General features: G+C 44.8%; 1 pseudogene; it reads right to left on the bottom strand.

The window, feature by feature from the left end:
* Positions 1-8,746, bottom strand: part of LOC123114670 (probable leucine-rich repeat receptor-like protein kinase At1g35710) — a 44,689-nt pseudogene extending 35,943 nt beyond the window's left edge.
* Positions 8,747-12,725: the final 3,979 nt, after the last annotated feature.

Genomic DNA, 12,725 nt, shown 5'->3' on the forward strand with positions numbered 1-12,725 from the left:
GGGCCTGCAGTTAAATCAAACAAAGAGGGCGCAGGCAAGATAATAGTCTCACTGTGTTTCTTATGAAATCTCAAATTATACAAAAGCATCTTATCATCATTTTTAACAATAAACTCATGCGCTACCATGCTCTTATAATCTAGAAAGGTAGGGGGCAACAATTTTTCCTCTTTCTCAAAATGCCTAATAGGTATCCTGAAATGTTTAGCAAGACGTGCAACATAGATACCTCCAAAAATGGGGCCTTTTGTATGGTTCAGGCTAAATCGTTTAGCAATAATAGCAACCATACTAACAGAGTTATCACGAAATAAAGCATGGAACAAAATAATAATATTAGGAACACTAAGGTTTCCACAGTTTCCGCGACCAATTAAGCATCGACTAGCAAATATGGCAAAGTAGCGTAAAACAGGAAAATGTATGCTAGTAATTCTTGCATCGGAAACCTTCCTCGATTCGCCTACGGTAATAGTATCAATAAATCCATCCACATCTTTACAATGTGGTTCCTCTAAGCTGCCCCCGAAAGGTATCTTGCAAACTGTGCAAAATTCATGTAATGACATCTCCCTAGCCACATCATATAAATGAAAAGCTACTGAAGGAGGTGATTTCTTAGGATAATAGTAGAAATTTTGCACGAAAGTATTGGTGAGTAAGAGATACTGTTCAGCCTGGCCGTGGAGGAAGTCGGTGAGGCCCGCATTATTAGCCAAAGAATAAAAGTCATCATGAATCTCGGCTGCTCTCAAGAAATCATCACAAGGCCATTCGCACGGCCGTACTTTCGCCACACGAGGAAGATTATACTTGGCCTTTTCATTTTCTTTGGCTTATTTATCCTTAGAGCCTTGGCTAGAAGAGCCCCTCAAAAATCTCTTAATCATTTCCTGATTTTTTTTGAATTTTTTAGTAACTTAAAATAGAAGTGAATCAAACTCAACAAAACTGATAGCAACTACTCCCACAAGTGCCTAGAGCCTATATCATGCATTAAAATTACTTGGGACCATATAAATTTGACATGCAAGCTCAAGAACCGGGTCACCTAGGCAGCAACAATTTGCAATGAATAAAGCACTAGAACAAAAACTAATTGGACCATTGAAGGAGTCACATACCAAGGAACAATCCCCCAAAGCAGTTTTGTGAATGGAGCTTTGAGCAAGGAGATCGAAAATGGCACAAAGTGAGCTAGAACTCGTGCTTGAGCTGGATAGTGATTTTTTTGGGAGGAAGAAGAAGTGTGTGGGTGCAGGAATAAGTGGAGGGGGGCCATTGTGGGCCCACGAGGCAGGGGGGCGCGCCTTGGACCCTCGTGGCCAGGTGCTTGCTCCCCCTATTGTGTTCTCAGTGCCAAATATTCTCAAATATTCCAGAAAAAATCATACTAAACTGGCAGGGCATTTGGAGAACTTTTATTTTCGGGATATTTTTTATTGCATGGATAATTCAGAAAACAGACAGAAAATACTATTTTTGCTTTATTTATTTTAAATAACAGAAAGTAAAAAGAGGGTACAGAAGGTTGTGCCTTCTAACTTCATCCATCTCATGATCATCAAAAGGAATCCACTAACAAGGTTGATCAAGTCTTGTTAACAAACTCATTCTGAATAACATGGAACTGGAGAAATTTCGAATAACACTAGGTTACCTCAACAGGGATATGAACATCCCAATAATAAGAATATCATATTTCTTCATGACAGTAGGAATAGGAAATTCAAAACCTCCAATAATAATAGTTGGATTTTTTCCAATAGAATTGATACTGTGAACTTGAGGTTGTTTCCTCGGAAAGTGTACCTTATGCTCATTACCATTAACATGAAAAGTGATATTGCCTTTGTTGTAATCAATAACAACCCCTGCACTATTCAAAAAGGGTCTACCAAGGATAATCGACATACTATCGTCCTCGGGAATATCAATAATAACAAAGTCCGTTAGGATAGTAACGTTTGCAACCACAACAGGCACATCCTCACAAATACCGACAGGTATAGCAGTTGATTTGTTAGCCATTTGCAAAGATATTTCAGTAGGTGTCAACTTATTCAATTCAAGTCTACAATATAAAGAAAGAGGCATAACACTAACACCAGCTCCAAGATCACATAAAGCAGCTTTAACTTAGTTTCTTTTAATGGAGCATGGTATAGTTGGTACTCCTGGGTCTCCAAGTTTCTTAGGTATTCCACCTTTAAAAGTGTAATTAGCAAGCATGGTGGAAATTTCAGCTTCCGGTATCGTTCTTTTTATTTGTAATGATATCCTTCATGTATTTAGCATAAGGATTCACTTTAAGCATATCAGTTAAGCGCATACATAAGAAGCCAGGTCTGATCATTTCAGCAAAGCGCGCAAAATCCTCATCATCCTTTTTCTTGGATGGCTTAGGAGGAAAAGGTATGGGTTTTTGAACCCATGGTTCTGTTTCTTTACCGTGATTCCTAGCAACAAAGTCTCTCTTATCATAATGTTGATTCTTTGATTCTGGGTTATCAAGATCAACAGCAGGTTCAATCTCCACATCATTATTATTGCTAGGTTGAGCATCAACATGAATATTATCATTAACATTATCACTAGGTTCATGTCCATCACCTGATTGTGTTTCAGCATCAGAAATAGAAATATCATTGAGATTCCCAGGTGTGTCTACAACAGGTTCACTAGAAGCATGCAAAGTCCTATCATTTTTCTTTTTTCTTCTTTTTAGAAGGACTAGGTGCATCTAAATTATTTCTCTGAGAATCTTGCTCAATTCTCTTAGGGTGGCCTTCAGGATACAAAGGTTCCTGAGTCATTTTACCAGTTCTAGTAGCCACTCTAACAGCAAAATCATGTTTATTATTTAATTCATCGAGCAATTCACTTTGAGCTTTAAGTACTTGTTCTGCTTGTGTGGTAACCATAGAAGCATATTTACTAATGAGTTTAAGTTCACCTTTAACTCTAGCCATATAATCACTCAAGCGTCCAATCATGTAAGAATTACTCTTTAATTATCTACCAACATAAGCATTAAAATTTTCTTGTCTACCATAAAGTCATCAAATTCATCTAAACATTGGCTAGAAAACTTAGTAGAGGGGATTTCAACTTTATCGTATCTATAGAGAGAATTTACCTTTACTACCTGTGTCGGGTTATCAAGACCATGTGTTTCTTCAATAGGTGGTATATTAAGACCATGTATTTCTTCAACAGGAGGTAAATTCTTAACATCTTCAGCTATAATACCTTTCTCTTTCATAGATTTCTTTGCCTCTTCCATATCTTCTGGACTGAGAAATAAAACACCCCTTTTCTTTGGAGTTGGTTTAGGATTTGGCTCAGGAGTTAGCTCAGGAAGTGTCCAATTATTTTCATTAGTCAACATATTATTCAATAGCAATTCAGCTTGGTTGACTGTTCTTTCCCTAAAAACACAACCAGCACAACTATCCAAGTGGTCCTTGGAAGCATCGGTTAGTCCATTGTAAAAGATATCAAGTATTTCATTTTTCTTAAGAGGATGATCAAGCAAAGCATTAAGTAATCGGAGAAGCCTCCCCCAAGCTTGTGGGAGACTCTCTTTTTCAATTTGCACAAAATTGTATATTTCCCTCAAGGCAGCTTGTTTCTTATGAGCAAGGAAATATTTAGCAGAGAAGTAATAAATCATATCCTGGGGACTACGCACACAGCCAGGATCAAGAGAATTAAATCAAGTTTTAGAATCACCCTTTAATGAGAATGGAAATATGTTAAGGATATAGTAGTAACGAGATTTCTCATCATTTGTGAACAGGGTGGCTATATCATTCAATTTAGTAAGATGTGCCACAACAGTTTCAGATTCATAGCCATAGAAAAGATCAGATTCAACCAAAGTAATTATCTCAGGATCGTCAGAGAATTCATAATCCTTATCAGTAACAAAGATAGGTGAAGTAGCAAAAGCAGGGTCATAATTCATTCTAGCATTCAGAGATTTCTGCTTAAGTTTAGCTAATAACTTCTTAAGATCAGATCTATCATTGCAAGCAAGAATATCTCTAGTAGTTTCTTCGTCCATAACATAACCCTCTGGAACAATAGGCAATTCATATTTAGGGGGGAGAACCTTCATCATCACTATCTTCAATAATATCAGTTTCAATTATTTCATTTTCTCTAACCCTAACAAGTTGTTCATCAAGAAATTCACCTAATGCCACAGTAGTTTCAAGCATAGAAGTAGTTTCATCATAAGTATCATGCATAGTAGAAGTGGCATCATCAATAACATGCGACATATCAGAATTCATAGCAGAAGCAGGTTTAGGTGTCGCAAGTTTACTCAAAACAGATGGTGAATCAAGTGCAGAGCTAGATGGAAGTTCCTTACCTTCCCTCGTAGTTGAGGGAAAAATATTAGTTCTTTGGTCCTTCAAGTTCCTCATAGTGACCAGCAGATATAAATCCCAAGTGACTCAAAGAATAGAGCTATGCTCCCCGGCAATGGTGCCAGAAAATAGTCTTGATAACCCACAAGTATAGGGGATCACAACAGTTTTCGAGGGTAGAGTATTCAACCCAAATTTATTGATTCGACATAAGGGGAGCCAAAGAATATTCTCAGGTATTAGCAGTTGAGTTGTCAATTCAACCACACCTGGATAACTTAGTATCTGCAACAAAGTATTTAGTAGCAAAGCAGTATGGAAGTAACGGTAAAGTAACTAAGCAAAGAGCAATATATGAAAAGCTGGTAGGCACTGGATCAGTGATGGATAATTACGTCAGATGCGATTCCTCATGTAATAGTTATACCATAGGGTGACACAGAACTAGCTCCAATTCATAAATGTAATGTAGGCATGTATTCCAAATATAGTCATACATGCTTATGGAAAAGAACTTGCATGACATCTTCTGTCCTACCCTCCCGTGGCAGCGGGGTCCTAATGGAAACTAAGGGATATTAAGGCCTCCTTTTAATAGAGTACCGGACCAAAGCATTAACACATAGTGAATACATGAACTCCTCAAACTACGGTCATCACCGAGAAGTATCCCGATTATTGTCACTTCGGGGTTGTCGGATCATAAAACATAATAGGTGACTATAGACTTGCAAGATAGGATCAAGAACTCACATATATTCATGAAAACATAATAGGTTCAGATCTGAAATCATGGCACTCGGGCCATAGTGACAAGCATTAAGCATAGCAAAGTCATAGCAACGTCAATCTCAGAACATAGTGGATACTAGGGATCAAACCCTAACAAAACTAACTTGATTACATGGTAAATCTCATCCAACCCATCACCGTCCAGCAAGCCAACGATGGAATTACTCACGCACGACGGTGAGCATCATAAAATTGGTGATTGAGGATGGTTGATGATGACGACGGCGACGAATCCCCCTCTCCGGAGCCCCGAACGGACTCCAGATCAGCCCTCTCGAGAGAGATCAGGGCTTGGCGGCGGCTCTGTATCGTAAAACGCGATGAAACTTTCTCTCTGATTTGGAGTTGAGGTCGGTGGACGTCCATGGGTGCCACGAGGCAGGGGGCGCGCCCCCACCCTCGTGGACAGGGTGTGGGCCCCCTGACGCTAATTCTTTCGCCAGTATTTTTTATTAATTCTAAAAAGTTGCTCCGTGGATTTTCAGGTCATTCCAAGAACTTTTATTTCTGCACAAAAATAACACCATGGAAGTTTTGCTGAAAACAACGTCAGTCCGGGTTAGTTCCATTCAAATCATGCAAGTTAGAGTCCAAAACAAGGGCAAAAGTGTTTGGAAAAGTAGATACGACGGAGAAGTATCACACCCTATGTTATAACTATTGCATGAGGAATCGCATCCGAATAATTATCCATCACTAATCCAATGCCTATGAGCTTTTCACATATTGATCTTTGTTTAGTTACTTTATCGTTGCCATTGTTATCATTACTACAAAAATGCTACTGTTACCGTTACTTCCATACTACTTTGCTACTAAATACTTTGCAGTAGATATTAAGTCATCCAGGTGTGGTTGAATTGACAACTCAACTGCTAATACTTGAGAATATTCTTTGGCTCCCTTTGTGTCGAATCAATAAATTTGGGTTGAATACTCTACCCTAATAAACTGTTGCGATCCCCTATACTTGTGGGTTATCACGGCCTCATACCCGGTACGCGTCCTGGTTGAGGAGCACGCCGGACTGGTGGGTGCCCATACCCGGTAGACGTCCTGGTTGGGACCTCAGGTCCTACATGTTTAGGTTTGGCTGTGAGGTCTGTTTGGTATTAGGCCCAGACTATCAGCATCCCTTCATCAATTGGATAGGAGTAGTGACAGTTTGTTGCCTAGACGGTGGCTTCAGTCTTACAGTTGTATCACTTTGTAAGGTCTTGTGTGAATAATTAATAAAATGACTGCATGCATCATCCAGATGCAGAGGCCGGGGGTCCTCCTCCCTTTCTAAAAAAAACAATTTCCGATGGAATTCGTCCTTCAAGTATATTTGAGGAAACATCAAGTATTCGCAACAGTGATAATTGCCCCATGCCTGGCGGTATGAATCCAGTGATATTGTTGTTTGAGGCACGCAACATGGTAAGGTTGCGGCACTCTCCCCAGCCATCAGAAAATTGGCCAAATAGTCTATTTGAAGTGATGTCAATATAGACAAGATTCGGGTGAACTCCCATCTCGGAGATATCTCCCTCAAGGCGAAATCTCACTAGGCTTCTGTAGCTTAGCAAGCTTGTAGGCAAGGGACCAACCAAGTCGTTGCCATTGACGCTGAACTTCTCCAGCTGGCCTCTCCCACAAATACCCGATGGCAATTTACCAGAGAGATTGTTATGAGAACCTTGGAAGTTTTGCCAAACTCGTTAACCTGCCAATTTCTGGAGGAATGTGTCCAAAAAGTTGGTTGAAACTAAAAGCTATGGAAGTGGCCTTAGTCAAATTCCCTATGCTATTTGGGATGGGACCTATTAATGTGTTGTAACTAAGGTCCAATATATCTATGTTTATCAAACGATCTAGCTCTTGAGGGATGTGGCCAGAAAGTTGGTTAATAAGAAGGTATAATCTATAATGTAGTGAGTTTTGTCAAGTTACATAGATTGTTTGGAAGGGGACCTATTAGTTTGTTGTCATAAAGCGCCAAGTTCTCTAAGTTTCTCAAACGACCTAGCTCTTGAGGGATGTAGCCAGAAAGTTGGTTAATATGAAGGTATAATGTAGTGAGCTTGGTCAAGTTACATAGATTGTTTGGAAGGGGACCTGTTAGTTTGTTGTTATAAAGCGCCAAGTTCTCTAAGTTTCTCAAATGACCTAGCTCTTGAGGGATGTGGCCAGAAAGTTGGTTAATACGAAGGTATAATATAGTGAGTTTGGTCAAATTCCCTATGCTGTTTGGGATGTGGCCTTTTAGTTTGTTGTCAGAAAGCACAAATTATCAAACAACCTAGTTGTAGAGGGATGTGGCCTGTGTGTTTGTTCTCAGCAAGCACAAAGTTCTCTAACTTGATCAAATGACCTAGTTCTTGAGGAATGTGGCCAGACAAGTCGTTACCCCAGAGATACAAGGTCGTGAGTTTACTCAGATTTCCCAAGTATGCTGGTATGGATCCTATAAGTTTGTTCAATACGAGTTGCAAATCCTCCAGGTTTACCAAATTCCTTATTTCCCGAGGGATGGGTCCGATGAACTTGTTAGTATGAAGATGAAGACTTCTTAGCTGTGTCAAGTTTCCTATACTAGCTGGAATATAATCTTCAAGTTTGTTTACACTAAGATTGAGGCCTTTCAGCATCCCTAAATTCCCAATTTCTCAAGGAACTGATCCTGCAATCTCATTATTGGAAAGACGCAAGGTTGTGAGTTTTGTGAGGTTTGCTAAAGCAGGTGGAATTGAGCCTCTTATCTGATTACTGTGCAGAAGTAGAGCATGGAGCCCTCTAATATGCTCTATGCTTGAAGGAATGCTCCCAACGAGATGGTTGTCCGAGAGGTTGAGGGTTGCCAAGGTACTCAAGGCCGAGAAGTCCATGGACTCCAGCGACCCTCTTACCTTCAACTGGTTAGAGAGACAATGGTGATCATCGTCCCGCGTCGTCGTGTTGTCGGTGCAGTGCATCGGATTCCACGCCAACCACAAGGTGCTAACGACAAGTTTCCCCATGATTGCAGGGAGTCCTAGCTTTGGTTGCTGAGGGTGGCTTTCCAGGCAAGCAATGCTCCTGCTTGTTTTTTGAGCGATGGCTGCATATGGGTGGCCGAGACAAGTGCGACGGAGGTAGCCGCCATCATTATTATGGTCAGAGGGGCAAAAAATTTGGAAGACAAGGGTGGCTCCATGGCTATGCTAGCAATTGGTTCTGGTTCCGTGCTGCATTGATGGCAGCACTTTAAATAGTACATTGCATACATCTCCATAAAAAAAGACTCAACGGTAATTGCATCGACAGATAGCAATAATCCCCTCCCCCTCCCGCGACGCACCCGCCCGCGCTGGTGGGGAAACCCTAGCCGCCAGGCCCTCGGCCCCGCCTCCCTCTCCTCCTCCCTGCTGTCACCGGCAAGCGCTGACGGGCAAAGCCCGGATGGCGCCGGCGGTGGGGCCCTTCCTCCTCCTCTGCCCGTGGAAGACCAGCGTGGGGTGGCACCTCAGGTGGTGGAACTGGGCGGCCGCGGGGCCCAGCGGCACGGCCGCGGGAGCGTGATGCGGTGGCACGTCCGATTGGTGGTTGCGCATTGGCGCTCTGCTTCCTGAGCGTGGCATGGCGGCTGCAGAGCTCCTGACCCGGGAGGTGGCGCGCGGTTGGCCTACCCGCCGGATCTGGTGGTTCCGGTGGCAGTGTGCCTCCTGGATGCTGGCTCTTGGGGGGGAGGGCTGGTGTGGGGGGCGCGCGCGGATGTCCTGGACGGATCAACCAGTCCTCCAGGTGGCCTTGGGTCTGAATCTGGTCGGTGGTGGTGGATGGCGTCCATCGGACTACAGGGTCCGAGAGCCGACCTGGTCCGCGTTGGTCTTCCCTCGCGTTAGTGCTCCTCTTCCTGTTGCTTCATTGTGGCATCGATCCGAGTAGGCGCCCGTGTTGCTGCTATGTTGCGGGCGGACCGACGGTGCTGGCCATGGATGTGGTGGCGTGCAACCTTGGACCGGGCCAGGACTTGCTCGGCGGTGGCCGTCGGCAACTACTAGGCCATGCTCCCCACAGTCGACGATGATTGTCATGGGACACAGGTGTGGATGCCCCATACTGTGGGGGCGCTCACCCAGGGTGGGTGGTTGATGCCGGGCTAGGAGCGAAAGGAGACACCTCCCGTTCCTCCCACCGTGGCTGCGCGTGGTGAGGTCGGCGGTTGGCAGCGACTCAGGACATGGATGCCGGGGTGGCGGCCCTGGATGGTGGGCTGCATGGTTGGCTCTCCGGCGGGCACTATGGCGACAGTGGTGGCTCTCCTCTTGGTCGTGTGGGTGACGAGGGGTAGTGTCAGGTGGCTCGGGCTCGCACTCCTTTGTTGGGGAGACGCCCAGATCCAGATCTAGGTGTCTGGAATCGCCGTGGTTGCCCTGGTGGCCTCGTGTGGCACGGGAGTTGCCGAGCGAAAGCTCCGTGCTTTTGCGCTGACGGCAATGACGCTCATGGGCGCCGCTTTCTTCTTGAAGACGTCGTTGTGGATCTTCTCTCCGTGCCAGGGTTCCGAGCGAAAGATCATGTCCACTTTGGACTCGACAGCAGCGAGGCTTCGCGCCGTCTTCCCTCCTGAGGGCGTTGCCGTGGAGCTTAGGTGTGCTAGGGCATAGCGTGGCGTTGTATCTAAACTCCCCTGTGTTATCCTTCGGTAGATTAGTGTCCTGCGTGATACGACTATCTCGGGATCTGCTTTGTAAGAGGGCTGCCTCTCCACCTTGTATCATTTGGCCGTGTACTTTGGCCGTGTACTTTGTTTGGTTGGTGCTTCATCTATAAAGTGGGGCGAAAGCCTGTTTCGAGAAAAAAGACTCGACACCTATTGGTCATGGAATAGCTTTCAGAACCTGCCATGTTTGATGGAGAGTGAAAGTTACGGTCAGCACCAGCAGTCAAGTGAGGCTAGCATAGATCATGTTGGAGCCACATGCCTGTGTTGCATGTCCCACATGGCAATGTTGTCGCTTCCCCGCCTTCGGGGGCGTAAACATCCCCCTAGGTGGCTGTTGGGGAACGTAGTAATTTCAAAAAATTTCCTACGCACACGCAAGATCATGGTGATGCATAGCAACGAGAGGGGACAGTGTTGTCTACGTACCCTCGTAGACCGAAGCGGAAGCGATCACAACGTAGAGGAAGTAGTCGTACGTTCTCCTCGCGATCCAACCGATCCCAGCGCCGTTACTCCGGCGCCTCCGAGTTCTTGACACACGTACAGCTCGGTGACGCTCCTCGGGCTCCAATCCAGTAGAGCTTCGGGGAGGGAGAGTTCCGTCAGCACGACGGCGTGGTGACGATCTTGATGTTCTACCGACGCAGGGCTTCGCCTAAGCACCGCTACGATATGACCGAGGTGGATTATGGTGGAGGGGGGCACCGCACACGGCTAAGGAACGATCTCAAGGATCAACTTGTGTGTTCTAGGGTGCCCCCCTGCCCCCGTATATAAAGGAGCAAGGGGGAGGCCGGCCGGCCCTAGGAGGTGCGCCAAGGGAGGGGGGAGTCCTCCTCCTAGTGGGAGTAGGACTCCCCTTTCCTAGTCCAACTAGGAAGGAGGAAGGGGGAAGGAAGGAGAGGGAGAGGGAGAGGGAAAGGGGGGCCGCGCCCCCCCTCCTTGTCCTATTCGGACTCCCTTGGGGGGGGGGGCGCGCGCCACCACCTGGTGCGGCCCTCTCTCTCCCCTCTTGGCCCACTAAGGCCCATAACTTCCCCGGGGGGTTCCGGTAACCCCTCCGGCACTCCGGTTTTCTCCGGAAACTTCCGGAACCTTTCCGGTGTCCGAATATAGCCGTCCAATATATCAATCTTTATGTCTCGACCATTTCGAGACTCCTCGTCATGTCCGTGATCACATCCGGGACTCCGAACTCCTTCGGTACATCAAAATACACAAACTCATAATATAACCGTCATCGAAACCTTAAGCGTGCGGACCCTACGGTTCGAGAACAATGTAGACATGACCGAGACACGTCTCCGGTCAATAACCAATAGCGGGACCTGGATGCCCATATTGGTTCCTACATATTCTACGAAGATCTTTATCGGTCAGACCGCATAACAACATACGTTGTTCCCTTTGTCATCGGTATGTTACTTGCCCGAGATTCGATCGTCGGTATCCAATACCTAGTTCAATCTCGTTACCGGCAAGTCTCTTTACTCGTTCCGTAATACATCATCTCACAGCTAACTCATTAGTTGTAATGCTTGCAAGGCTTAAGTGATGTGTATTACCGAGAGGGCCCAGAGATACCTCTCCGACAATCGGAGTGACAAAACCTAATCTCGAAATACGCCAACCCAACATCTGCCTTTGGAGACACCTGTAGTACTCCTTTATAATCACCCAGTTACGTTGTGACGTTTGGTAGCACCCAAAGTGTTCCTCCGGTAAACGGGAGTTGCATAATCTCATAGTTATAGGAACATGTATAAGTCATGGATAAAAGCAGTAGCAACATACTAAACGATCGTGTGCTAAGCTAATGGAATGGGTCATGTCAATCAGATCATTCAACTAATGATGTGACCTTGTTAATCAAATAACAACCCTTTGTTCATGGTTAGGAAACATAACCATCTTTGATTAACAAGCTAGTCTAGTAGAGGCATACTAGTGACACTCTGTTTGTTTATACATTCACACATGTATTATGTTTCCGGTTTAATACAATTCTAGCATAAATGATAAACATTTATCATGAAATAAGGAAATAAATAATAACTTTATTATTGCCTCTAGGGCATATTTCCTTCAGTCTCCCACTTGCACTAGAGTCAATAATCTAGATTACATAGTAATGATTCTAACACCCATGGAGTCTTGGTGTTGATCATGTTTTGCTCGTGGAAGAGGCTTAGTCAACGGGTCTGCTACATTCAGATCCGTATGTATCTTGCAAATCTCTATGTCTCCCACCTGGACTAAATCCCGGATGGAATTGAAGCGTCTCTTGATGTGCTTGGTCCTCTTGTGAAATCTGGATTCCTTCGCTAAGGCAATTGCTCCAGTATTGTCACAGAAGATTTTCATTGGACCCGATGCACTAGGTATGACACCTAGATCGGATATGAACTCCTTCATCCAGACTCCTTCATTAGCTGCTTCCGAAGCTGCTATGTACTCCGCTTCACATGTAGATCCCGCTACGACGCTTTGTTTAGAACTGCACCAACTGACAGCTCCTCCGTTTAGTGTAAATACGTATCCGGTCTGCGATTTAGAATCGTCCGGATCAGTGTCAAAGCTTGCATCAACGTAACCATTTACGATGAGCTCTTTGTCACCTCCATATACGAGAAACATATCCTTAGTCCTTTTCAGGTATTTCAGGATGTTCTTGACCGCTGTCCAGTGATCCACTCCTGGATTACTTTGGTACCTCCCTGCTAAGCTTATAGCAAGGCACACATCAGGTCTGGTACACAGCATTGCATACATGATAGAGCCTATGGCTGAAGCATAGGGAACATCTTTCATTTTCCCTCTATCTTCTGCAGTGGTCGGGCATTGAGTCTTACTCAACTTCACAC

This window comes from Triticum aestivum, chromosome 5B, assembly GCF_018294505.1.
Source record: "Triticum aestivum cultivar Chinese Spring chromosome 5B, IWGSC CS RefSeq v2.1, whole genome shotgun sequence".
NCBI classification, from domain to species: Eukaryota; Viridiplantae; Streptophyta; class Magnoliopsida; order Poales; family Poaceae; genus Triticum; species Triticum aestivum.